The sequence below is a fragment of the Pleurodeles waltl genome, chromosome 2_1 (assembly GCF_031143425.1).
Source record: "Pleurodeles waltl isolate 20211129_DDA chromosome 2_1, aPleWal1.hap1.20221129, whole genome shotgun sequence".
Taxonomy (NCBI): domain Eukaryota; kingdom Metazoa; phylum Chordata; class Amphibia; order Caudata; family Salamandridae; genus Pleurodeles; species Pleurodeles waltl.
Genome location: NC_090438.1, coordinates 753581244 through 753606374, shown reverse-complemented (window position 1 = coordinate 753606374; position 25131 = coordinate 753581244). Strand labels below are relative to the sequence as shown.

Sequence of the window (25131 nt, the reverse complement as noted above, 5' to 3'; positions counted from 1 at the left end):
GATGTTAGAATTTATCTCGACAGGTCTGGCTGAGTCAGAAAGTCAGACCATTTGTTTGTTAATTCTGGACAGTCGAAGAAAATGTCCTCCCTAGCACATTTTCCAGGTCAGCATTCACCAATTCATACAGTCATTGAACACTCACTCACTCCTCCAGTCATTTAGTCATGTTCCTTCATGCGTTCAGCCTCTCATCAACACACAAAAACTCACAAATCACCGGAGAAGTACTTTTTGATTATTACATTCGCAAATGATTGCTCGAAAGTTAGAATGGGCAAGTCTCCACCGTGAAATCTGCAGGTGAGATCGTTTAGCCAGAGTGACTTCGGCAGACTCAAAGAAATTAACATGTAAACTGAAATGCGTACTTTTGCTGTAAAATGATACATTTATATTGCTAATTCTGAAATGCAAGCTTGTTCACAAACACAGGAAGGAAAAAAATTACAAATATAAACGCATTTTTACTCTGGTATACTGCAGTTTGCAAATGCTGCAAGTTAGTGGTGTATGCAACATTTGTAACTTTGCAAGCACCTGCAGCAAAAACGGAGTATTCTTTTTTTGCACACGTGAAATGCAGTTCACAGAAGTTACGGGTGTATAAAGTACATTCCTAGATCGGCCACACCTTCCTGAATAACAAAACGTCACTCATGTGCTGTGACACTATACAAACTTTTGGCTATTAGGCAGAAAAAGTTAAACTGAAACCAAAGGACGTCTCCATTGATGTCCGCCGTGTGTGAATGGTATAATGTATCAATGTAAATGCGACAGCAAAAAGATCAACTCCAGTTTTCAGAACAAATCATATATATCGGAACAAAAGAACAATTTATCAAAAGCTACCTGTTGGGCTCAGACCGAACAACTTTTGAAACAATTCGAGTGTAGGACAATTCACTTAAAAGTTTAGATTTATCGCAACTATTTAGAGTGATTACGATGCGTGCGAGTTTATAAGCAGCTACCTTCTAAAACTACCTCAAAAGCTGCCTTTTCCAGTCTGCGAAACGTTACTAAATATACTGCTTTTCCAACATGGCCGCCGAATTATCAAGCCAAACCATACCTTTCTTTATCTGTGTGATATTTTGCTCTAGCAGAGGTTCAGAGTCGTGAAGGAAGTTTGCGCAGGCAAAAAAACGGGCTGTCCTAAGGTGGTTTCACTTCTGTACGTGACGTAGGAACAGGCGCGGAACTTCCAGCAGATGTTCACACAGTGGGTGCAGAGCAGGAAAAGCAAAGGCGACATTAATTTTCTCGGTTTCGGATCGTACGGTTTTGACAGAAGGAGGGCGTGAAGGCCAGAGTCTGTGGAAGTAGAGGGCGCCCAGTACAGCGTGTAAGTACATAAGCAGCGTCTTCGCAGCACGTACTGGAAATGGTGTACCCTATGGTTATCGTTGATGTCCAGCGTGCCGTTTGTATTATCTAATTTCCGCTTTCGTAAAACACTTTTGGGTTCCAAATTTTGGTGCGATTTGACATTTTTAGGGCAGCGCTGAAATGGAGTTTGCTAGTCTCCCAGGGTCTGTCGTTTCCTTGTTGCTAGTGCGATTTCACACTTATACTTTGTGCTGTGTGCCGTCTTGTTACGATCCCATTCTACACATACAGTATGAAGGGAGAGTGTATCCAGCCACTGGCCCCAAAAGCAAGCCTTGGCAAAAATATTATTTTGAGAGTTTTGTGTTCGGTGATGTAAAAGAAAAATATTCTGCGAGGGGTAGACACCTCGAAAAGTAAAAGGTGCAGTTGAACACCCAGACAGGTGTAAACGTACCCCACACACCACAAAAGGCAACAACATCTGTAAGGAATTACAGCATGCTGGGCAGACCGTGTACCTAAATTCTTCTTTTGGATTGCACAAGTTTCATTCCATTTCCAGGAACTTGAAGCAGTCCTTTACTCGCGTGAATCGCCCCACCCTTTTTTCTCTCTCTCTCTCCCCTCTGCTTGCTAATCTGGTTATTGCCGTCTTCCAGTCCTGGAAATAAAAAACTATACTTGGGGAAATGCCCAGATTGGATGAGGGGGTGTAAGTGGTTGGTGTCTGTCTGTAGTCTGGTAGTATTTGTGTGTTTCTGCTCTAAAGAACTTGAGAAAGAAAATTATGTTGTTAAAACTGTTATGGCGTACCAACGTGTCTTCAACATACTGTATTATACAAGGCCGAGTGTATTTTGTTGCGCCATTTGACACGTCAGTTGTTACTTCGAGGCGAGGTTGGTGGTGGAAGGAGAAGGCGACCCCAGACACATCCATTCTGCTTGACCTGGTGTCTGTTATTTGGGGGTGCTCATGGGGCAGATGAGGCGGACAGCACCTTCCAAACCAGACATTAAATGGGTGAGAAACATGGCACTGAATATGCTAATGGTTACTGAAATGTGTCTATATTAATTGCCTTGTTATATTTTTAAGTTGGTGGGGTGTTTACATAACATTTTGTATAATAAATATTGTTTATGGTGTATTTAATTTGCATGAACTAAATATATAGCATAGTATTAAATATGGTCTTGTGTGTTTCTTTTTTTACTGTGAGAAGTATCTTTGAAACTGTTTCTTTGAAAAGGTTTACATCCATAATTTGCATGCAGAAATTCTCTGAACAAACACTTCAACAAAGTTAATAACATACACCTCCGCACTCAGAAAGTCCATATATAAATCAGTCTTTCAGTTGAAAACAGTTGCAAAATGATCCTTTATTAGAAGGTATCAGCATAGGTCCATTGAGTGATCAACGTTCCTTAACCACAGCCATCGTACTCATTTGGATGAACATCATTTGCAAAGATGTTCATCCAACTTAGTACGATGCCTTTTAATAAAGGATCATTTCGCAACTATTTTCAACTGAAAGACTGATTTATATATGGACTTTCTGAGTGCGGCGGTGTCTGTTATTAACTTTGTTCAAGTGTTTGTTTGAACACCAAAATACGCTCTAGGGTAGTGGAGTGTACTTAACCGCATTGCACCTACAGTTTTCTATCTAAAATGTCACATTCATACTGTCACCACATTTGGGAAGTGCATCTTACTTTCCACTACTACCCGGCTTGCTTTGTATATGCATACATTCTCAATCTGTTATAACCCTTAAAATACTGCATGAAAAATTGGCCTTCCATCACTTATGTTTTTTTCTACCTTCTTTCTGTCTCCCTCTTCACTCTAAAAAGCTCCTGCCTATCTGCCTTAAAGCTCTTTGGAAACCATAACAATATCTATTAATTCCAGCTAAGAATTAACTCACCTAACCCCCTCTCTAACGATCACATATCTATGTCGACAATTACCACTGAATGCGTGGAGTAAGCATGCAAAACTAACCCTAACCCCAATAACCGGTTGACTGACCACTAATTTGCCTCCCGAGTAGCGTGTTACTCGCCGCAAAGTGCTTTGATGCCTCATCAGTGGGAGTAAGCGCTATACAAATAGAAATTTTATATAACACAACCCCAGTTCTCCCTCTGGCTTAATAAAATAAAGGACACTTAACCGAATGATGCCACCACAGCTTTTCTGCCGGGACTCTCGTTTATGTTCCTGTCTCACAGATAAGAAGTATGGTCTGTGGTCCAAAGGTCAAAACGAGTAGATTTAAATGTGGCATTGGAAGCTGTCTCTTTAATTCGGAGGTGTTACTCCAATTGCTTGCCCCACTCCTCCACTCTCCCCACAGTACAAACCGGCATTGGCTGCAAGTCATTTTGCATTTTTAAATGCTTGCTTTATTTTGTCATGGGTTTTAATAAAACTTTAACCCCTACGGTGCCTTGGACGAGGTGATCTCGTCCAAGGCACCAGTTCCACCAGATCCCTTCCCCTTCCACCCATGACCCCCCCCACCCCACCTGTGACGTCAGCGCGCATTGCGCGCTGACAATCACAGAGGCCTCCTCCTTCGCGCTGGAAGCTCAGCTTCCAGCACGCTCGGAAGAAAAATGCAAAGCATTTCTCTTCCGATCACGTGGAGGAGGCCGAGAGAGGCTTCAAAGGGAAGGAAATGAATTTCCTTCCCTTTGAAGTCTCTCTCAGCATTTCAAAAGCCGGATTGCTTTGCAATCCGGCTTTTGAAACGCCCACTAGACACCAAGGATTTTATTTTTATTTGGAAACTGGCATGAGGGAGCGACCCCTTGGGCAAGGGTCGCTCCCAGGGGGGTATTTTTTTTTTTTTTTTTGAAGGCCTTTTCTGACCCCCCTGGAGGCAGATCGGCCTATTATTAGGTCAATCTGCCCCCAAGGGGGGCAGAAACCACTAGGCACCGGGGATTTTTTTCTTTCTTTTTTTTTTTTTTTTTTGAGGTGGGGAGCGACCCCTTAGGCAAGGGTCGCTCCCCTAGGGGGCAAATTACATTTAGGCCATTTTGGCCTATTTTTATGAGGCCAATCTGCCCCCAAGGGGGACAGAAACCACTAGACACCAGGGAGTTTTTTTTTTTTTAATGTGAATTTCATGCAAGGGGAGCGACCCCTTAGGCAAGGGTCGCTCCCCTGAGGGGCAAATTTATTTTAGGCCATTTCTGCTCCCCTGGGGGGCAGATCAGCCTATTTGAATTAGGCCGAAACCACTAGGCACCGTGGATTTTTTATTTTTTTTGTTTTACAGATGGGGAGCGACCCCTTGGGCAAGGGTCGCTCCCCTGGAGGGGAAAATTGTATTTAGGCCATTTCTGCCCCCTTTGGTGGCAGATCGGCCGATTTTAGGTCAATCTGCCCCCAAGGGGGGCAGAAACCACTAGGCACTGGGGATCCTTTTTTTTTTTTTTTTTTTTTTTGCGCCAATGTCATGCAAGGGAGCGACCCCGTAGGCAAGGGTCGCTCCCCGGGGGGGTTGGGGGGGCGGGGGGAAATTTATTTTAGGCCATTTCTACCCCTATTGTTATTAGGCCGATCTGAACCTCTAGGCGCCAGGGCAATTTGTTTGTCTTTTTCTTATTTATTTTTTTTGTTTGTTTATTTTTTTTAGAGATGGGGTCGACCCATTAGGCAAGGGTCGCTCCTCTGGGGGGCAAATTGTATTTAGGCCATTGGGGGGCAGAAACCTCTAGGCGCCAAGGCAAAAAAAATGTGGGTGTTTTTTTTTTTTTTTTTAGAGATGGGGAGCGACCCATTAGGCAAGGGTCGCTCCCCTGGGGGGCAAATTGTATTTAGGCCATTTCTGCCCCCCTTGGGGGCAGATCGGCCAATTTTAGGTCAATCTGCCTCCAAGGGGGGCAGAAACCACTAGGCACCGGGGATATTTATTATTATTTTTTTTTTACCAATGTCGCGCAAGGGGAGCAACCCCGTAGGCAAGGGTCGCTCCCTAGGGGGGACAGGGGGGGGGGGGGGGCGCTGGGGTGGCATATTTATTTTAGGCCATTTCTGCCCCCATGGGGCCAGCTGAGCTAGAGGCCAAAATCCACAGGTAGGCACTTTGTAAAAAACACCTCTGTTTTCTGTGAAAAAATGTGATGTGTCCACGTTGTGTTTTGGGCCATTTCATTTAGTGGGCGCTAGGCCTACTCACACAATTGAGGTACCATTTTTATCGGCAGACTTGGGTGAACGCTGGGTGGAAGGAAATTTGTGGCTCCTCTCAGATTCCAGAACTTTCTGTCACCGAAATGAGAGGAAAAAGTGTTTTTTTTGGCCACATTTTGAGGTTTGCAAAGGATTCTGGGTAACAGAACCAGGTCAGAGCCCCACAAGTCACCCCATCTTGGATTCCCCTAGGTTTCTAGTTTTCAAAAATGCACGGGTTTGCTAGGTTTCCCCAGGTGCCGGCTGAGCTAGAGGCCAAAATCTACAGGTAGGCACTTTGCAAAAAACACCTCTGTTTTCTGTAAACAAAATGTGATGTGTCCACGTTGTGTTTTAGGGCATTTCCTGTCGCGGGCGCTAGGCCTACCCACACAAATGAGGTATAATTTTTATCGGGAGACTTGGGGGAACGCTGGGTGGAAGGAAATGTGTGGCTCCTCTCAGATTCCAGAACTTTCTGTCACCGAAATGTGAGGAAAATGTGTTTTTTTTTTTTTAGCCAAATTTTGAGGTTTGCAAAGGATTCTGGGTAACAAAACCTGGTCAGAGCCCCACAAGTCACCCCATCTTGGATTCCCCTAGGTTTCTAGTTTTAAAAAATGCGCGGGTTTGCTAGGTTTCCCCAGGTGCCGGCTGAGCTAGAGGCCAAAATCTACAGGTAGGCACTTTGCAAAAAACACCTCTGTTTTCTGTAAACAAAATGTGATGTGTCCACGTTGTGTTTTAGGGCATTTCCTGTCGCGGGCGCTATGCCTACCCACACAAATGAGGTATAATTTTTATTGGGAGACTTGGGGGAACGCTGGGTGGAAGGAAATGTGTGGCTCCTCTCAGATTCCAGAACTTTCTGTCCCCGAAATATGAGGAAAATGTTTTTTTGTTGTTGTTTTTTTTTAGCCAAATTTTGAGATTTGCAAAGGATTCTGGGTAACAAAACCTGGTCAGAGCCCCACAAGTCACCCCATCTTGGATTCCCCTAGGTTTCTAGTTTTCAAAAATGCGCTGGTTTGCTAGGTTTCCCCAGGTGCCGGCTGAGCTAGAGGCCAAAATCTACAGGTAGGCACTTTGCAAAAAACACCTCTGTTTTCTGTAAAAAAAAATTGATGTGTTCACGTTGTGTTTTGGGGCATTTCCTGTCGCGGGCGCTAGGCCTCCCCACACAAGTGAGGTATCATTTTTATCGGGAGACTTGGGCGGAACATAGAATAGCAAAACATGTGTTATTGCCCCTTGTCTTTCTTTACATTTTTTCCTTCCAAATATAAGAGAGTGTCTAAAAAAAAGACGGGTATTTGAGAAATGCCCTGTAATTCACATGCTAGTATGGGCACCCCGGAATTCGGAGATGTGCAAAGACCACTGCTCCTCAACACCTTATCTTGTGCCCATTTTGGAATTACAAAGGGTTTCTTGATAGCTATTTTTCACTCTTTATATTTCAGCAAATGAATTGCTGTATACCCGGTATAGAATGAAAACCCACTGCAGGGTGCAGCTCATTTATTGGCTCTGCGTACCTAGGGTTCTTTATGAACCTACAAGCCCTATATATCCCCGCAACCAGAAGAGTCCAGCAGACGTAACAGTATATTGCTTTAAAAAATCTAACATTGCAGGAAAAAGTTACAGAGTAAAACGTAGAGAAAAATTGCTGTTTTTTTCACCTCGATTTCAATATTATTTTTTTTCAGTTGTTATTTTCTGTAGGAAAGCCTTGTAGGATCTACACAAATGACCCCTTGCTGAATTCAGAATTTTGTCTACTTTCCAGAAATGTTTAGGTTTCTGGGATCCAGCATTGGTTTCACGCCCATTTCTGTCACTGACTGGAAGGAGGCTGAAAGCACAGAAAATCGTAAAAATGGGTTATGTCCCAGTAAAATGCCAAATTTGTGTTGAAAAATTGGGTTTTCTGATTCAAGTCTGCCTGTTCCTGAAAGCTGGGAAGCTGGTGATTTTAGCACCGCAAACCCTTTGTTGATGTCGTTTTCAGGGGAAAAAACCACAAGCCTTCTGCAGCCCCTTTTTCCCATTAAAAAAAAAACAAACACAATTTTCACTGTATTTTGGCTAATTTCTTGGCCTCCTTCTGGGGAACCCACAAAGTCTGGGTACCTCTAGAATCCCTAGGATGTTGGAAAAAAAGGACACAAATTTGGCTTGGCTAGCTTATGTGGACAAAACGTTATGAGGGCCTAAGCGCGAACTACCCCAAATAGCCAAAAAAAGGCCTGGTACAGGAGGGGGAAAAGGCCTGGCAGCGAAGGGGTTAATGTTGTAGGAAATGCGAGGCCTCTGACAATAATAATAATACAAAATGGATAAAAAGCGAAACTATATTTTGGTCTGAAATAGCACATATTGCTGTAGTAGCTAGAGCTGTGCACTGAAGTGAGTTGCTTTGTGTATGGATGGGTTCATTGTGAAAGAACAGAATTCACAGTGAAGTTAGCTAATGGCTAAGGTGGGCTGACCCATTGCCCATGCTGCAGTGGGCAGAAGGAAAATGTGAATATGTCTACAGACCAAATGGAAGAGGGAATATAAATTAAATAAAATTTTAGTCAAATGAAAAGGTCTTTGCTAACACCAGACGTAAAAAGGTGGCGCTTGACAATCGGCACAATGGATTTTTAAGAAGCAAAAAAAATATAATGCTTACACAACTGTTAAAATATTGGTTTGAAATTAAGGACTGTATTGCCAAAAACTGGAAATAATAACAGATATATGGAGGGCTGGAAGCACATTTCTTACTTGCTCCATCCTATAAAAACATCTTAGGACTGAACTTTCTCTATTAGTTTTGGTGGGTTTGTGATGACATCTGGGGCACCCTAATGACCTCTGCTGATGACCCATGAAAGGTCCAACATCAGTGATTGCCCTAGATTTCCTTGCTTTTTTGCCCCTGCTACTCCCAATCTGAAAGAGTGCCCTAGGCCTGCAGAAATCCACTGATGAAAGCATTTTGTTGACCACTGACTCATCCTGTATTCCTAAAGTCCTCATCTTAATTTCCTGGGCTCTCGGAGGCCCAAGAACCCCAGGGCACTGAAAAGACTTAAATTGGGTAGTCCGGTTTGAGATATATTCGTGTGTATCTTGAAGTGTCCCATAAAGTACACTCTGAAAAGTCAGCCACCAGCCCAGTTGTGAACCTCTGGTCCTAAAATCTAGGCACCAACTGTGACCCAAAGAAGACTCTGGGCCTCTGATAGAGCTTGACAAATATTGAGTGGGACAATGTAGAAAAAAAACAGCCATCCGAAGTTTGTCCCATCCCAGTTTGGAGAACTCTTGCCAAACATTTGGCCCAAAAATCCACAGCAATAAGTAAACCCATTGAGGTTCCATAAAATCGGATCTGACTGTTGTGCAAGACTGTTTTGGAATCTAAGAATACTCAGTACTAGCGGTTCTTACTGGGGTTCTCGTCTGTCATCATCACCCTTCTAATAATGCACAATGGACCAAAATAGTTAACTAAGCGAAGTGGAGCACACAAACAAGCTTGTTTAAAAAAGTAGGTCCATCAGAATAGGAGTGAGGTGATAAAGGAGTTGTAATTCCATGAGGGGAGAGTATGCAGGTAAAAACTAGTAAGGTTCTACCCCCATGCCTTTTTTTCTGTTCAGAGGTGGGTTCATCAGGCATCTTGCAGCTGATATCAGTGACTGTTTAGGAAATTAAATAATATTGGGAGATAAATACATTTGAAACCCTATAACATGTGAAGGAACCTGCAATTGGAGGATAAAAATTAAGTTGGTATCCTTAACTTGGTTCGTGGGAGGAGCATGTGTACAGCCAACAGAATTTAGTATTAATGATTGGTGTCATCAATTGAAGCACTGGTATGCTCTACCAATGATAATCTGGCATGTATTATGAGCAAAGAAGGCAAACTTATATTTTAGAATTTAGCAAGTTGCTTGGCCTTTTAGAAATAACGCCAAAAGCAAATTTTGTGAAGCTCTAAACTTTGCATTACAATTTTTCATATTTTATTTTTAATTAGGAAACATTTTAAACTTTGTGTATTTTTTTTTTTGCTGTATACTTGTTTCTGTTTTTTTATGTTGTTGTGATGTTCACATCCTAGACATTGCATAGTCGGTGTTCTCCAGCTTCCACTAGAGTTGTCAGGGAACTCTGCTCTCTAGCCTTTATTGATTGTTTTAAGTAAACACAGAGAATACCAGATCTCTTAGAAGTGCTCATAATTGGCCCCTTATAACCGCATTGCCTTGTGTTTCACCGTATAAGTTAATATAGTGTTGTTTTGGTGCCAATGCACGTATTAGTACCACTGTAAGTATTAGACATTTCAATTTCGCTATTGTTTATTTTGTTTTATTCTTCTACTGTATGTAAGATGTTTTGAATGTCGAGGAAAAGCTGTTGCTGGAGATGAATCCAAGAAAATGAGGGCGTTTTCCTAACCTTCTTAAGTAACAGTACAAAGGGCACTGTGACAATGAGGTGAAGAGACAGCACCAACACTATTCTTCACAGGTATTTTAGTAGGAAGTTCTTATATGTCCTATCACATATTGAGGCACACATTTGTTATTACGAAGGAGAGTATTTAGAGTGTGGATCTCTGACTGCTCACCGCCACTGAGTCACAATAAAACTCTTTTTAGGCTCTCTTTTATACGGGAAAATTGGGATGTCTTTGTGTGTATCCCATTGGCTGTGCCCCGTAATATATGTACAACTGGAAATTAGGGAAGGCTTTACAGATCCTTGCTCTGCGAAATCACTTTTTTTTTTTTTTTCTTTTTTTTTTTTTGTGTACAGCATGTCAGTGCATATGGAAGTTTGCGTGGCATAGTAATTCGTAATGCGTGTCTTGTAAATCAATGAACATCTTTGCCCTTGCATTCTTGTAGCTTAAATACTCTTTCAGTAAAAGGATAACTGCATTCTTCACTGATATAGATATATACAAGCAATTGATTTTGTGAATATAAAAATGTAAAACATGCACATTAGATCATGAGTGGTTCTGCTGTTGTTATTCAGTGATACTTGTAAAGGGAAAAAGATGATTGAAAGCTGGAGGGAGAGAACACATCATTTCTAGTTCAAGAAGGTAAAAAACTATTCAATTCTAAACAGATTCTTGTCATGTCATGCTATTGTCTACTCTTGCGCCTGAAAGCACTCACCATTGCCTGTTTTTTACATTGTTCAATAGAGTCAAACGCTCTCACTTCTCACCAGTGCTCGCTTCTTGTTTTGATGACTTCTGCCTTATCCCCGATTTGCTATCTGCTGCCAGTGCATTGCTCTGCTAACTAGCTGTGCCTGCTCACTCATTTGCTAACCTACTGCCTGTACCTTGGTGTGGGAACCTTGTCTGGAGAAATAATTGGAATGTAGAAGTCTGACCTGGGCACCTGAGAGCTACTGGAGAGACCAGAATTGACTTTTCAAGCGTGTTCAAGATATCTGGACTATTGAATGTAGTAGGAAGCAAAGGCAGAAAAGCCTTTTTGTTAGGAACTGAATGTTATTGTTTTGAAATAATAGCCATAGTGTTACACAGCCATGCACAAAAGCATAATGATGATGACCATGAAGAATCATAGTATGGTACAATGCAAAATGATTACGGTTTAGAACATCCCATTGTATGTCGGCCATTTCCCCCATGTTTCCTAGTGCAACCCCATGATATGTAGTTGATTTCTTCCTGTTTCACGCACCAGTCCAACGATCGTTCCCAGAGACCGAAGGGAAGAGGAGATGTTGGCCTCCAAAATTTGGCAATGTCTTGCTTGGTTAGGACAATACTAATCCCCACCAGGGTTTTATTGCTAGCTGTGTCGCTGATCGCATCTGTGACTCCTAAAAGTGCCATTATGAGGGGGGGGGACTCTATCGGCTTCCCAATCACTTTAGATAGTTTGGTCCAGGATTGTGTGACAGTATTGGGCGATCTGACGTCATTCCCATACCAGGTGGTAAAAGTGTACTTGTGGTTCTGGACAGCACCAGCATGTCAGTGCCACTAATGTACCTCCATGCCATAGCCTCAGTGTTGTTTGGTAAGTCGTACATAAGAAATTGTGTTGAATATGTCTGAGCCTTGATGATGTGACCAATACTCTGGGCCACATGCAGGCTTCGCTCCCGTCTAAGTCATCTAGTTAAGTTAGCCATTCCTCCCACCAGGAGCATAGTGGTGTGAACAGGTCTGGGAAATTAAGTTTAAGAGATCTGTCGATCCGATAGATGCCCTTCCCTTCAATAGGGCCCATTAGGATTTGAGATTCAAGACGGCTGTATTCGGGGACACCCTTGAGGGATTCACAGTGTTGTTTGAGGATGGGCGTAGCTATGTGTATCTAAAAGAAATGTGATCTATGCAGGTCATATTCTTCTTGCACGGATTGGAATGTTTTGATGTATGATCCCTGCCATATGTCTCTCACTGTGGAGATCCCAATTTTACCCCATCCCCCAAAACCAGACAGGGAAAATGTGTGTCATAGCCACGATCTTGACCACAGCGGGGTCTCAAATGTGATCCTCTTGTCTCAGCCTATTAGTTTCAGTGCCAATCACCATGTCAAAAGGACCACCCACTGGATTCAGGGAGGTGCGAGGGGATGGGTTTCCCATGGAGGATACTTCTAATGTTGTCTTCTCCCAGTATAGTCACCTCCAATCGAAACTCTGTCTCTTCCCGTCCTCCATTCAACCAGTCATTGACCACTAGTAAGTGGGCTGTCCAATAGTACAGACGGACATCTGCCATGCAGATCCCTCCATTGCAAAATGATTGGGTACACTTGCCAAAGGTGATGTTGGGGGGGGTGGGGGTTAAGCCATAAGAGTGCACATATTTTAGTTAGGAGCTTGTGAAACTCAGGTGTGTGGTATGAGCAGAGGGCAATTTTGTACTGTGTATAGCAAACCGGTCAATGACATCATTTTAAACATGACTATATCGCCCAGGATTTAAAGGGGTGGTTTTGCCCAGTTGCTAAGATCTGTTGGGAGTTGGAATACTAGAAGCTTTATGTTGAAACTCCAGGCTAGACCTTGTTCAAATGCTATGTGTTTACCCATGTAGCAGAAACGGAGTCTCCCTATTGTGATTTGTGTTTGCCAGTCTGATCTGCTTTCGTCTCCTCTCAGCGGGACCAGGGTTGATTTAGGCCAGATGATTTTTAGTCCTGATATGTCGCCGTACAGGGCGAGCATCTGTAGCAGTCGTGGAATCATGTGGGATGGCTTGGTGGATGTGAAGATGGACATTGTCCAAGAATAAGACGATATAATCTTCTGTTGCTACTCCCAGTCAAAACTCCATGTTTCTTGTTTCATCGGATCAATGCCTCCAGAGGATCTGTGGCTAAGGTGCAGAGAAGTGGTGATGGGGCGTCCTTGGCATTTGCCACGGGCTATTGCAAAGAGGGCAGAAAGAGTGCCATTAATGCGGACATGGGTCTAGGGGCTAGGGTACAGCACTTGGACAAACAACTGAAATTTGGAGCCTAGTTCTACCTGTACCATTACTTTGTAAGAAAAGCCCAGTTGACAGAGTCAAACGCTTTCTCAAAAGGAGAAGAAGGAAGAGGAAAGTGGTCTGCTTCCCTATCGTTGAGAGGAGGGTCAGGGCCCTGTCTGCTGTACGGGACAGTGTCCAGTGCTCCTTTTGGGCATGAACTCATATTGGTCTAGGTGAATCAGGTATCGGAGGATTGCAAGTAGGCAGTTGGCTAGTATTTTGGCATATAGTTTGATTTCGTAATTGATGAGAGATAATAGGGCGAAAAGACGTGCATCGGTGCAGCGCCCAATTTGACTTTGGTAATACTTCTGTGGCGGACAAGTCAAGTTCAAAAGGGAATTGCCTTATAAGAGCCTATCTTAACCTTGGATCTGTGACTGGAGTCCCCTGTAAGAGCACCAGGAAGAATGAACGCCTTGGAGTCTGCCAGCATAGAAGATTACTGACTCTCTTCCTTATCTCCTGGCTTCTTGTTGGTAACTTTTTTTTGTATTTTGTAATAGCTGGCTCTGGTGGCCCTTTATTTTTTGTTATTGCACATCGGCTAACAGTGACATTTGTAACCCCAATGTTCGTTCTTATAAGGCATTTCTTGACAGTTTTGCTTTAAAACTTATCTCTAGTTCTCTTAATATATTTTAAAACATTTTATCTGTTATAATTTTCTTTTTTTCGATTGGTTTTGGATTCACATTATATTTTAAACTTCAGTGTTTGGTACTGGTTGAACATGACACACATTTGTCTGAGGCCTTTCCTTCAGCTTTATGTCAAAGGTACCAGGGATAAAATGAGATTCTTATTAAACTGGGCTCTAGTTTAACCCAAGTGTTTTTTTTATTATGTAGGAAGAGACATCACCGACCAAAATAAAAAATCACATGTCTGATATTGTTGTCAGCGGTGAAGGATGTCCTTCCCAAATTAAACTCTAATACCTGATATTGCTGTCAGTGGAGAAGGATTGTATTGTGTTCTGCAGTAACCTTTCAGCTTCAACAATGGTGAATTATAAACCCTGTAAAGATTTCGGGCCAAGCATTTTTTTAATTAGCAGATTCATTTATGTTCTGGTTTGATTTGATTTGATAATTTTTGATCCAGGTCATGTTTGATCAAATTAATTTGAGTTTTGGGAACACGCAGTTTATTCTGTATAAAACATCCCTACAGCTTAAGAGTAGGGTATGTGAAAGGAGAAGGAGCTTAAGATGAAATGCGTCCAAAAAGTTGAATTTGTAGAAATCTCTGATTATCAGGCAAGAAGTCTAGTAAGCACAGACTATCAAAGAGGATGATGCAGATGAAGTGCAATAATTACTAGCGAAAGAAGAAGCAGTGGAAGGTTTATGCAGAGAGCCTTTTCATTGTACCCTCCCCGGTTAGGAGCAGGGTGTCCTTTCACCCTCCGTCCAATCAGAGCAGGAGGCATGGTAGCTGGAGAATGAGGACAAAAGGTTGAGAGGTATTTTAAAATACAAACTGTCTATCTCGGTCCTGTCACAGAATAAGCTTGCTGCATAGGAGTAAAAGGTCTTGCTCCATTAAAAAGAAAGTTGATTGCTTAAGGGGGTAGTCTTAGCACTTGAGAAGAATCATCTTGCATAAGAGTTGAAGGCCATGTTGTTTCGAATGAAGAACTATTTAGGCTTTACTTGAGAGCCCTGCGTGCATAAGGTCCAGTTAAGAAGGTGGCAGTGAATGTGTTGTGAGATGCCAGATGGGGGCCACTCACAAACACCAGGAAGTGGGCAAGTCAGCAAATTAATAGTGAGAGCAGAGCCAGGTGTCTAGCTTAACCCTGAAAGCCAAGCTGCATCTAGGGGGGCACTCAGATACTGAGGGGAAAGCATTACTTCTGTCATTTTGAAAGCAGGCATCTGGAAAGGTTTGCTGTAAGATTAAAAAGAGGGATGCATTTTACTGACCACTCTTGCAAGATTGGGCATAGGACATCCTGAAATCATTGGCTTGTGCATGGGATAGAAGTGGCATCACCACCACCTCAGAACATTACTTCACATAGAAGAATACACCAGAAGGAACATGAATCCTGATTGACCTGTGGAGGATGGTAGCTTGAAGGAGTCCTAATCTCTACTTGCACCCAATGTTAGAAATACTTTCAAAGGATCGGCTTTTTGGCCTCCTTCTCACTTCTTTAGGGACACAAAAGGCTGAAGAGGGGCTCAGTTCTATAAGAGCCAGCTTCCACGTTCTGTGGAAACCATGGCTAGAGAAGGCAGCACATGTATAGGAACACCAATGTGACTTTTTCAGCATTTAAATGAAGTTGGAACTTTTGGTTTGAGCAGGAATAAGGGGTACAAAGGCCTATATTGCCTTTTGAACCTGAGACTTGAGCCCCGTTGAGGAGCTTCTCCAGTGTTTTACGAATATTGTATGGGCTCAAATTAAATAGTCACTTGAGCTCCACTAACATTTCACTATATAGGAACTAAAAATATTGGGTTTGTCAGTTTAGAATTTCATGCTTATCTAACCAGAGAAAAGAATGGTCTAGGTCCAGGATTGCCTGAATTTGCACCAATATTTCTCCAGAGTGAGGCGCACATTGTGCCTGGAGTGCCGATGGCCCGGGCAACCAGAGAACTCCAGTAACATAAGTATGATGGGCTCTTTTAAATGGCCTGACTTGCTCTGTCAGCCTGATAGTCATCTGCAGAGTTGGGCGTCCTTTATGGTGGAGCCATATGTTAACCTTTGAGTCACAGGCTAATAATGAACTCAGGTTGCCTTATTCTGATCTGCGAGTTCCACCCACCCCTAGTCGCAATACCCTTTCCTCCTCTTCCTCCAAAGGCATGTTTGTGCTGTCATTTCTCAACCTCCTCCATTGAGCTCCTGGTGACTCCATATATACGGCCCAGAAGGTGCTGAAGCATAATTGTTCATACTTTTTTAAATTCTACCTACATTTTACATTTAAATATTACTTCTTGGTATTGTGCAAACTGAACTCACATGGAAGGTGTGTCAGAACCCTTTACAAACTGAAGATAGAATAAAAAATTACAAAAGGGGCAATAATTAACAATGCATTGAAGGTGCAGCAAAGCATGTGTTGGTATCCTCTTTCAACAGTGTAATACTTTTATACAAATATATTTAAATATTACAGGAAGAATCAATAATTATGACTATAGTACAATACAATGTAGTGATATTGGGGCACAAACGGTTATCTTGCATCCATTCATTCAGAAATATGTCCCTCATTACAACCCTGGCGGTCAGTGTTAAAGTGGCGGTAATAGCGCCAACAGGCCAGTGGAAAAAAAATTGGAATCACGACCATGGCGGAAACCGGCAACATAGACAGCCACATAAACACTCCGGGCGCCACGGCGGTAGAAACAAATACTGCGGCGGTCACCGCCAACAGACAGGCGGAAGACAAAGTACCGCCCACTGTATTTCAAGACGCCTATCCGCCACCTTTTCCGGGGCGGAATCAACGCAATCAAAAGCACGGCGGAAACAGTAAACAGAAGGGAAAACACTCACCTCTCGACACCCAACGAGGAACCAGGACGCCATGGAGCACGAACTACACGTCCTGCCCATGCTGGTGTATCTTCTCATCTACCAGGAGTACGAACGGCGGCGGCGGCGACGGCGACGACGACCATGGTGAGTACTGCACCTACAACACAGGAGAGGGGGGATGAGAGTGACACACACATGCAACATCCCCACCCTCAGCAACATACACACAAATACATGCAGCAACATTACATATACCCCCCTGGAACAACGCAAGGACAAAAGGAAATTATTGTAACCAGTGTAATCATCAAAAATCAGTATATACAAATATTTACACCAACTACACAAGTCCGGATAGTGTACCAATCATTGTCTGTGGACCACTGGGCCCAAAATGCATGGGCGAAGCCCACACTAGATACCTGATTCGAAACTGTGAGAACACTGCCAGGCACCTGGGGGGGGGGGGCACCTCAGCCAGATGAACGCACAACACCACTGCTGCACGAGGGGGCTCCATGCCCATTGCTGTATCCTGGGGAGTGCAAAGCCACAGTCTCTCAAGTCTTTACAGTGGGTGCTTTGCCCACTGCTCTATCCTGGGGAGTGCAAAGCCACAGTCTCTCAAGTCTTTCCAGTGGTTGGTTTGCCCACTGCTCTATCCTGGGGAGTGCACAGCCACAGTCTCACAAGTGGATGCCTTTCTCCAGTGGTTCTGGAGGGGGCTTTGTGCCCAGAGTGCTTCATACTGCCAAGGACTGAGGTAGTGGATGTATCTCTCCACTGGTTCTGGAGGGGGCTTTGTGCCCAGAGTGCTCCACGTGCAGTGTGGCGGGTACAATTCCCTCAGCCAGATGAACGCACAACACCACTGCTGCACGAGGGGGCTCCATGCCCATTGCTGTATCCTGGAGAGTGCAAAGCCACAGTCTCTCAAGTCTTTACAGTGGGTGCTTTGCCCACTGCTCTATCCTGGGGAGTGCAAAGCCACAGTCTCTCAAGTCTTTCCAGTGGGTGGTTTGCCCACTGCTCTATCCCGGGGAGTGCACAGCCACAGTCTCTCAAGTGGATGCCTTTCTCCAGTGGTTCTGGAGGGGGCTTTGTGCCCAGAGTGCTTCATACTGCCAAGCACTGAGGTAGTGGATGTATCTCTCCACTGGTTCTGGAGGGGGCTTTGTGCCCAAAGTGCTCCACGTGCAGTGTGGCGGGTACAATTCCCTCACCTGGGTTTGTGTGCCACGAGATTGGCGAGGTACAGGTAGCATGATACGCCATGGAGGCAGAGACATACCCCTCACTGCTGCGGCTTCGCCTTCCACCTGCAGGTGCAAACGGTGATGGAAGTCATGCCTCATGGAAGCTGCCCAGGGTCCAGGAACTCTCCTCCAGCCTCTGACAACTGACCACTGGGGATGGTAGACATGTCAGCACTGGTGCCACTGTCCGAGAGTACGTCGCGGGGTCAGTGGCGGTGTCTGTGGCGGCAGTGCTTGCGGCGGTGTCTGTGGCGGCGGTGCTGGCGGCGGTGCATGGGTCAGCACCTGCTGAGGGACATCTCCTTCAGCCTCGGACGGCTGCTCACTGGGGAAGAGGCTGGGGACTGTCACTGAGGCTGTAGACGTGCCAGTGGCAGTGCAGGTGGTGGTTGTGGTGGCAGGGCAGCTAGCGGTGTTCGCCGCCATACAGGTTGGTGTGGTCGTGGACAGAAGTTGTGACACTGGTTCCTCAGTTGGTGCCACCATGCCCTCTCCTGACCTGCTCTTCTGCTTTTGGCCCTTCCCCACCTTTGATGGTGCCGCAGTTGTCTTGCCACTATCCCCTTTTATTTTTGCTGAGCCCTTGGAGGCTGGTAGTTTTGGCTTCTCCCTCAGGGATGTGGGCACCTTTTTCACCTTGGCAGGTGGCGGAATGCCCTTGACCTCACTACGTGGCAAACTGGCAGCCCTGATGGGTGGCGCACTCGATGACCCTGCAGTTGCTGGCACCACTGTGCCTGGGGATTTGGTGGCTGAGGTGCTGGGCTGGGACCTGGAAAGCCTGGCCCTAGGGGAAGGGGGGAGAGGAGGGGGAGGTGGAAGGGAAGAGGTCAAGGTTTGCCAGGAAATGTTTTTTAGATACCCTGGGACGGGAAGAAGGAGGGGGTTTGGGAGTGGAGGAAGAGGTAGTGGTTGTAGGAGGTGTACATCTACTGAATTTGGGTGAAGGTGCATGTGCCGGAGGCTGTTGTGAAGTGGATGGCTGTTGGGTGGCTGTGTGCCTGCGTTTGTGTAGTTTGGGAGGAGGGTTCACAGACACACTGGGAGAGGACACTGGATGTGTGAATGGTAATGGGGGTGGTGAGTGCATGTGAGCGGTGTGTGGTGATGGGCGTGCTGGTGATGGAGGTATTGGCTGAGGATGTAGTGCATGCAGGTGTGAGTGGATACGAGACAGGGAGGGAGGAGGACGTGGAGGAGGGGGACACAGTGGAGGCAGTGTATGTTGGTGTGTCTGCATGGGGATGGTGCTTGTGTAAGTGCCTGTGGGATGTGTGGTGCTTATGTTTGCCTGAGCCACTCTAGTGTGTTGATGTGTGTGCATGCTGGTCTGATGGTGTGCTTGGGATAGGCTGAGGTATAGGGGATTGGGTCTGGGTGGAGGAAGTTGGAGGGGGGAGGCTGGACACCGGGACAATGGCTGCCATCAGTGCTGAGGCCAGAGCCTGAAATGCTCTCTGTTGGGCCGCCTGCTTAGAATGAATGCCCTCCAGGTATGCATTTGTTTGTTGCAAATGCCTCTCAACACCCTGGATGGCATTCACAATGGTAGATTGCTCAACAGTGAGGGATCTCAGGAGGTCAATAGCCTCCTCACTGAGGGCAGCAGGGCTGACTGGGGCAGGGCCTGACGTGCCTGGGGCGAAGGAGATGCCCACCCTCCTGGGTGAGCGGGCACAGGACACATGCTAAGGGGCTGCTGGGAGGGCGGTGCTGGTAGAGGGGGTGGCGGTTGTACCTGTTGATGCGGTGGACACAGAGGTGCCCATCACCACAAGGGAGCTCCCATCAGAGGAGGAGTCGCTGTCACTGGTTTATGCTCCTGTCCCCGTCGTGGAGCTCCCCTCGCCCTCCGTCCCACTGGTGGCTTCAGACTCTGTTGTTTCACCCTCCAGGGCAAAGTGGGTTGCAGCTCCCTCCTGCTCCGGTACCAATGCTCCTCCGCCTGATGATGCTATTGCACACAAGAACAGGGAGACTACAAAAGGGGGGGGTAGAGAGAAGAAAAACATGTTCAGTGCATGCAACACCACTACCATTAGCGGACACAACACACATGGAGCAGCCCTCTGCACTGCGCCATACACTAACAGTTCCTAGAAATTTCACCTGACCATGGGGTACGAGGCCTAAGCCCAATTGCTGCACACCTGGAAGTCACAGGATCCTGACTAGGTGTAGATGGCTATTACCGCTAGTGGGGTTGGGGTGCCACATAGCCTGCCTCACAAGGGACCTTGCCTACCAACTTCACCCTGGCTTAGGGGAACCCACTGCCCACCTCCCCCACCCAGACACCTCGTTAGGCGCGCAGAGTCAGCTGAATGAGAGTGTACTCACCCCCTTGTGGCTGTTGTGATGCCCTCAAGCGCCCATCCAACTCCGGATAGGCCACCGCCAGGATCTGGGACATCAGTGGGGTCATGGTGCGACGGGCACCCCTTCCACGTTGGGAGGCCATACCCAGCTGGGCCTCCGCTGTCTTCTTGCTCCAGCAGTGAAGATCCTCCCATCTTTTACGGCAGTGGGTGCTCCATCTGTGGTATACCCCGAGGGTCTGGACATCCTTGGCAATGGCACGCCAAATACCCTTCTTCTGGTGGGCGCTGACCTAGAGGAATTGGTACAGGGGGAAAGGAAATTACCCGTCCGCAACGTCATAGTCATTGCCCACCAGTTCCCACCCATGCCCTGACGCACATACACTCACCATCCGCACATGCAGGCCTTTGCCGCCCCCCCCCCATGTATCTTCCATTCACACCACTCAAAGCAGGCATTGCCCATGCAGCATGCTCACAGTGTACTCACCTGTTTGTCTGGAGGACCGTACAGTTGGGTGTACTGGGGGAGGACCCCATCCACTAGGTTCTCAAATTCCTCCGAAGTGGAGGCAGGGGCCCTTTCCCCAGACACTGTAGCCAGGTCACAGCAGCACTTGCAGTGTAGGTCTTCTCCTGTTGAAGGTCAGGTATCAAGTGAGTGAACAGACAGAAAATGGCGGTCATGTTCGCTGGGGTGCGTACGGTCACCGCCGGCATACATCGTTATTGGCTCCTGGGACCTATAGGGCCTAATGTTAACCAATGCCGAATTGCGCTGCGGTCTTCGACCGCCCACCACGACGGTGTATAACGCCAGCGCAGTTACCTCATATCCCCTTGTCCCACCTTACAGGCAGCCGCCATTTCAGGGAGCCACATGGGATGGATAAAAACTGCGTCACACCTATCTAGGCCGGGAAAACAGACGGATACCGGCACATTGTGGATTAATAACGTTTCTGCATATAACGCATTGTGATACCTCATTGTTGGATGACTCTCTGTTTGCTGTTTTCCTCCATAGGGCACGTCTGCTGGGGCAGGTGATAAGATGGCGGCATCCTCTGGTGTACAGACCCCTGGGGGACCTATCAACAGTGGAAGAGAGACATATCATAATCACATACAGACTTGATCGTGCAACAATCCTGGAACTGTGTGCCCAGTTGACCTGATGTCAGCTATCCGCCATCCCACAGGGATCCCCCCTCTAGTGCAGGTCCTGTCTGTACTCCATTTCCTGGCCAGTGGGCCCTTTCAAACAATAGTGGCCATGGCATCAGGGATGTCCCAGCCAATGTTCTCTAACGTGTTGTCCAGAGTGTTGTCTGCCCTGCTGAAACACATACACAGCTACATCGTTTTCCCTCAAGTGGATGATTTTCCCACAGTGAAAGGTGACTTTTATGCCCTAGGACATATCCCCAACATCATTGGTGCCATTGATGGTACACATGTGGCATTTTTACCCCCCGCAGGAATGAACAGGTGTACAGGAACCGGAAGAGCTACCATTCGATGAATGTGCAGATGGTGTGTTTGGCAGACCAGTACATCTCCCATGTCAATGCCAAGTATCCTGGCTCTGTGCATGACGTTTACATTTTGAGAAATAGCAGCATCCCTTATGTGATGGGGCAACTCCTGAGGCACCGTGTGTGGCTATTAGGTTAGGCCAAGGTCCCAATACAGTTGACATAGATGTCAGGGTATGGGGTTGTCCCTAAGGGTGAGTGTGTGTCTAACAGTTGTCCCTCAACATTTGCAGGGGACTCTGGTTACCCCAGCCTGTCATGGCTACTGACCCCAGTGAGGAATCCCAGGACAAGGGCAGAGGAACGCTACAATGAGGCACACAGGCGAGCTAGGAGGAAAATCGAACTCACCTTCGGCCTCCTGAAGGCCAGATTCCGGTGCCTCCATATGACAGGTGGTTCCCTATACTACTCACCGAAGAAGGTGTGCCAGATGATCGTGGCCTGCTGTATGCTGCACAACCTGGCTTTGCGACACCAGGTGCCTTTTCTGAAGGAGGATGGGCCAGATGTTGGTCTTGTGGCAGCTGTGGAGCCTGTGGACAGTGAAAAAGAGGAGGCAGAAGAAGAGAATATCGACAACCGAAACAACATCATCATGCAATATTTCCAGTGAGACACAGGTAAGAAGATGTAACTGCTTCCCACATCTCATACTATTGTTGAAGCTAGCATAAGTCTTTATTTTTTCACTCAGTGTATGGACACTGACTTGACACTTTGGCTTTCCATTTTACAAATCTGGATCCCACTTTGGGCCCTCTGCTATGTTTACTCCTGGCCTACAGCTGTGTCACATTGGTATGTGAACAAGTACATTGACATTGCTATATTCCATAGATATTTCAATTACACATTTGTGAAAGCGCAAACTGACTCCAGATTATTTTGTGATTGAAGTTTGTTTATTCCTGTGCAAATAAATGGAGGGGGTTGTAAAATGGGCTGGTGTGATGGTGGAGGTATGTCCAGTCTATTTGTTTCACAGGTGCATTGTCCAAAGGGGCATAGGAAGTGAAGCAATGGCAGTTTAAGGATGGACAGGGTGACATAGTGGGACTGAAGGGTGACATTCAGGGGGTTCTTATTTCCTGGTGGGGGTCTTTGTAATGTTCTTTGTCTTGTTCCTGGATCTCAGGGACCGTTTGCGGGGTGGTTCTCCATCTGCAGGGGGTGGGGTGCTGGTGTCCTGTTGTTCCTGTGGCGGTGCCTCCTGTCCACTAGCGCTGGCGGAGGTGGAGGGCTGTTCATCATCTAGGCTAGTGTCAGGGGCCCGTTGGTGTGCCACTGTGTCCCTTCTGGTGTTGAGGAGGTCTTTGTCCTCCCCCTGTCGCAAAGCAGACCTCCCAGCTTTCCTGTTATCCTGTGCCTCTGTCCCCTGAACCGTGTGCCCACTGCCACTGCCTCCAGGTCCCTGATCGTCCTGTGTTAGTGGGGTTGCCTGGGTTCCCTGTAGTGGTGGACACACTGCTGATTAACGTGTCCTGGGGACAGAGGGATGGGCCCGCTGGGTGGGTGCTGTGGTGGTGTTTCCTGAGGGGGGAGGTTCAGTGGTGGTTTGTGACTGTGTCAGGGGAACCGACTGTCCCGAGGTCCCTGATGGGCCGGGCTGGTCATCTTGACCCAGGCGTGCAGAGCTGCTGTCATCACTGTGGGCCTCTTCTGTGGGGGGACTGGATATGTCTGGCACCTCCTGTCCGGTGACGTTGGGTATGGGTCCTGTTGGGGTGTAAATGCATAGTTATTGTATCTGTGTGTTCCATCTTGTGCAAAGGGTGTGTGGCCCTCTACTCCTGTGCTTGCATTATTGGCTTGGTGATTTTGAGGCATGAGTGAGTCTCTGTACTGGACATGCTTTGGTGATGGGTGTCCATGCATGCAGCGCTTGATTTTGGGATGTGTGGGTTGTGTTAGTGGGGTATCTGTGGGTTGTTGGGGTGATGGGTGTGAGGGTAAGGGTGGCGGGATCTGATGGCATGCAGGTGGGGTGTCGGGGATTAGGTAGTAAAGATTTGACTTACCAGAGTCCAGTACTTCTGCGAGGCCCTCAGGATACATAATTGCCAAGACTTGCTCCTCGCATGTTGTTAGTTGTGGGGGTCCACCGCCAATCCTCTGTACAGCAATCTGGTGTCTGGATACCACGGAACGCACCTTCCCCCGTAGGTCGTTCCACCTCTTCCTGATGTCATCCCGTATTCTTGGATGCTGTCCCACTGCGTTAACCCTGTCGACAATTCTGCGCCATAGCTCCACCTTCCTTGCAATGGATGTCTGCTGCACCTGTGACCCGAATAGCTGTGGCTCTACCCGGACGATTTCCTCCACCATGACCCTGAGCTCCTCCTCAGAGAACCTGGGGTGTCTTTGAGGTGCCGTGATGTGGTGTGGGTGATGTGTGAGGTGGTGTCTGTTGTGATGTATGAGGGGATGTGTTGGTGTGTGGTGTTTGAGGTGCGTGGATGATGTGTGTCTGTGGATGCTGGCGTTGTTTTAGGTAGTCTTTCTCTCTGGCCTTCTTTCTAAGTTTGGGTTGTAAGGGTTTGTGGGTGATGTGGGTGTGTGCTTTATATTGGATTGGGTGTTTGGGAGTGGTGTGTGTGTGTGTGTGTGTGTATCAGGTGTTTCTATTTCGAATTGTCCAATGTGGTTGTGTTTTGTAAATGTGTATGTATTTTGAGCGCAGCGGTGTGTACCACCAATGGAATAACGCAGGTGAAAGACCGCTGCATTGATTTGTGGGTCGTGATAGTGTGGGCGTATTCCTGATGGCATGACGGTGTCGGTTTTGGCATTGCCAGTTTATCACTGACCTTTGGTGTGGCCGACTTGTGTGGGGTCTGTATTGTGGCGGATTCCGAGCTGTGGGTCGTAATACCTGTAGCGGTATTCCGAGGCCGCAGCGGTATGTTGGCGGTCTTCTGCACGGCGGAAAGCAGGATTTACCGCCAGGGTTGTAATGAGGGCCTATGTGTGTTTTGTCAAATATGCTGGAGCTGTCAGGTCGTTACTTCTATTTCTAGGCACGTAGTTAAGGGCATGTGACACTGAAGGCTGCTGCATGCAAATATGTTGCTAGATCCCTGGGGAACTCTGTGATCAGTTTCTGCTAGCGTTCTCCCACTCACATTCAGCAAGCAATAAGAAAGCATTTACTGCACTACTGTGCTAGCATGTCAAATCAATCTTCCTCTTTAGGCTGTTGTCTGGGTGAAACAGTAGCACCAGATCTTCAGGGCATCCTCCAAATAAGGGGTTCACCGTTTTTTCTCCATGACTGAATTTGGTTGCTTCAAGCAAGCAAAAACCTGTTGGTGGTTTGCTAAGTGCCTATTCTCCTACAATAACCGTGTACATTGCTACAATATGTTCATCCCAGTTTTCATTTAACATTGTTTACTTCTGGATAGTCATTCCAA

At 46.4% G+C, this 25131-nt stretch overlaps 1 protein-coding gene across 1 annotated transcript in view; it reads left to right on the top strand.

Annotated features, from left to right (window-relative positions):
* The first annotated feature begins 1154 nt into the window (after positions 1-1154).
* The window catches only part of RIPK1 (receptor interacting serine/threonine kinase 1), a 259789-nt gene continuing 235812 nt past the window's right edge, over positions 1155-25131 (top strand). The window contains exon 1 of the mRNA XM_069217742.1: positions 1155-1351. The gene's annotated coding sequence lies outside the window, so the exon portion shown is untranslated. The remainder of the gene's footprint in view (positions 1352-25131) is intronic.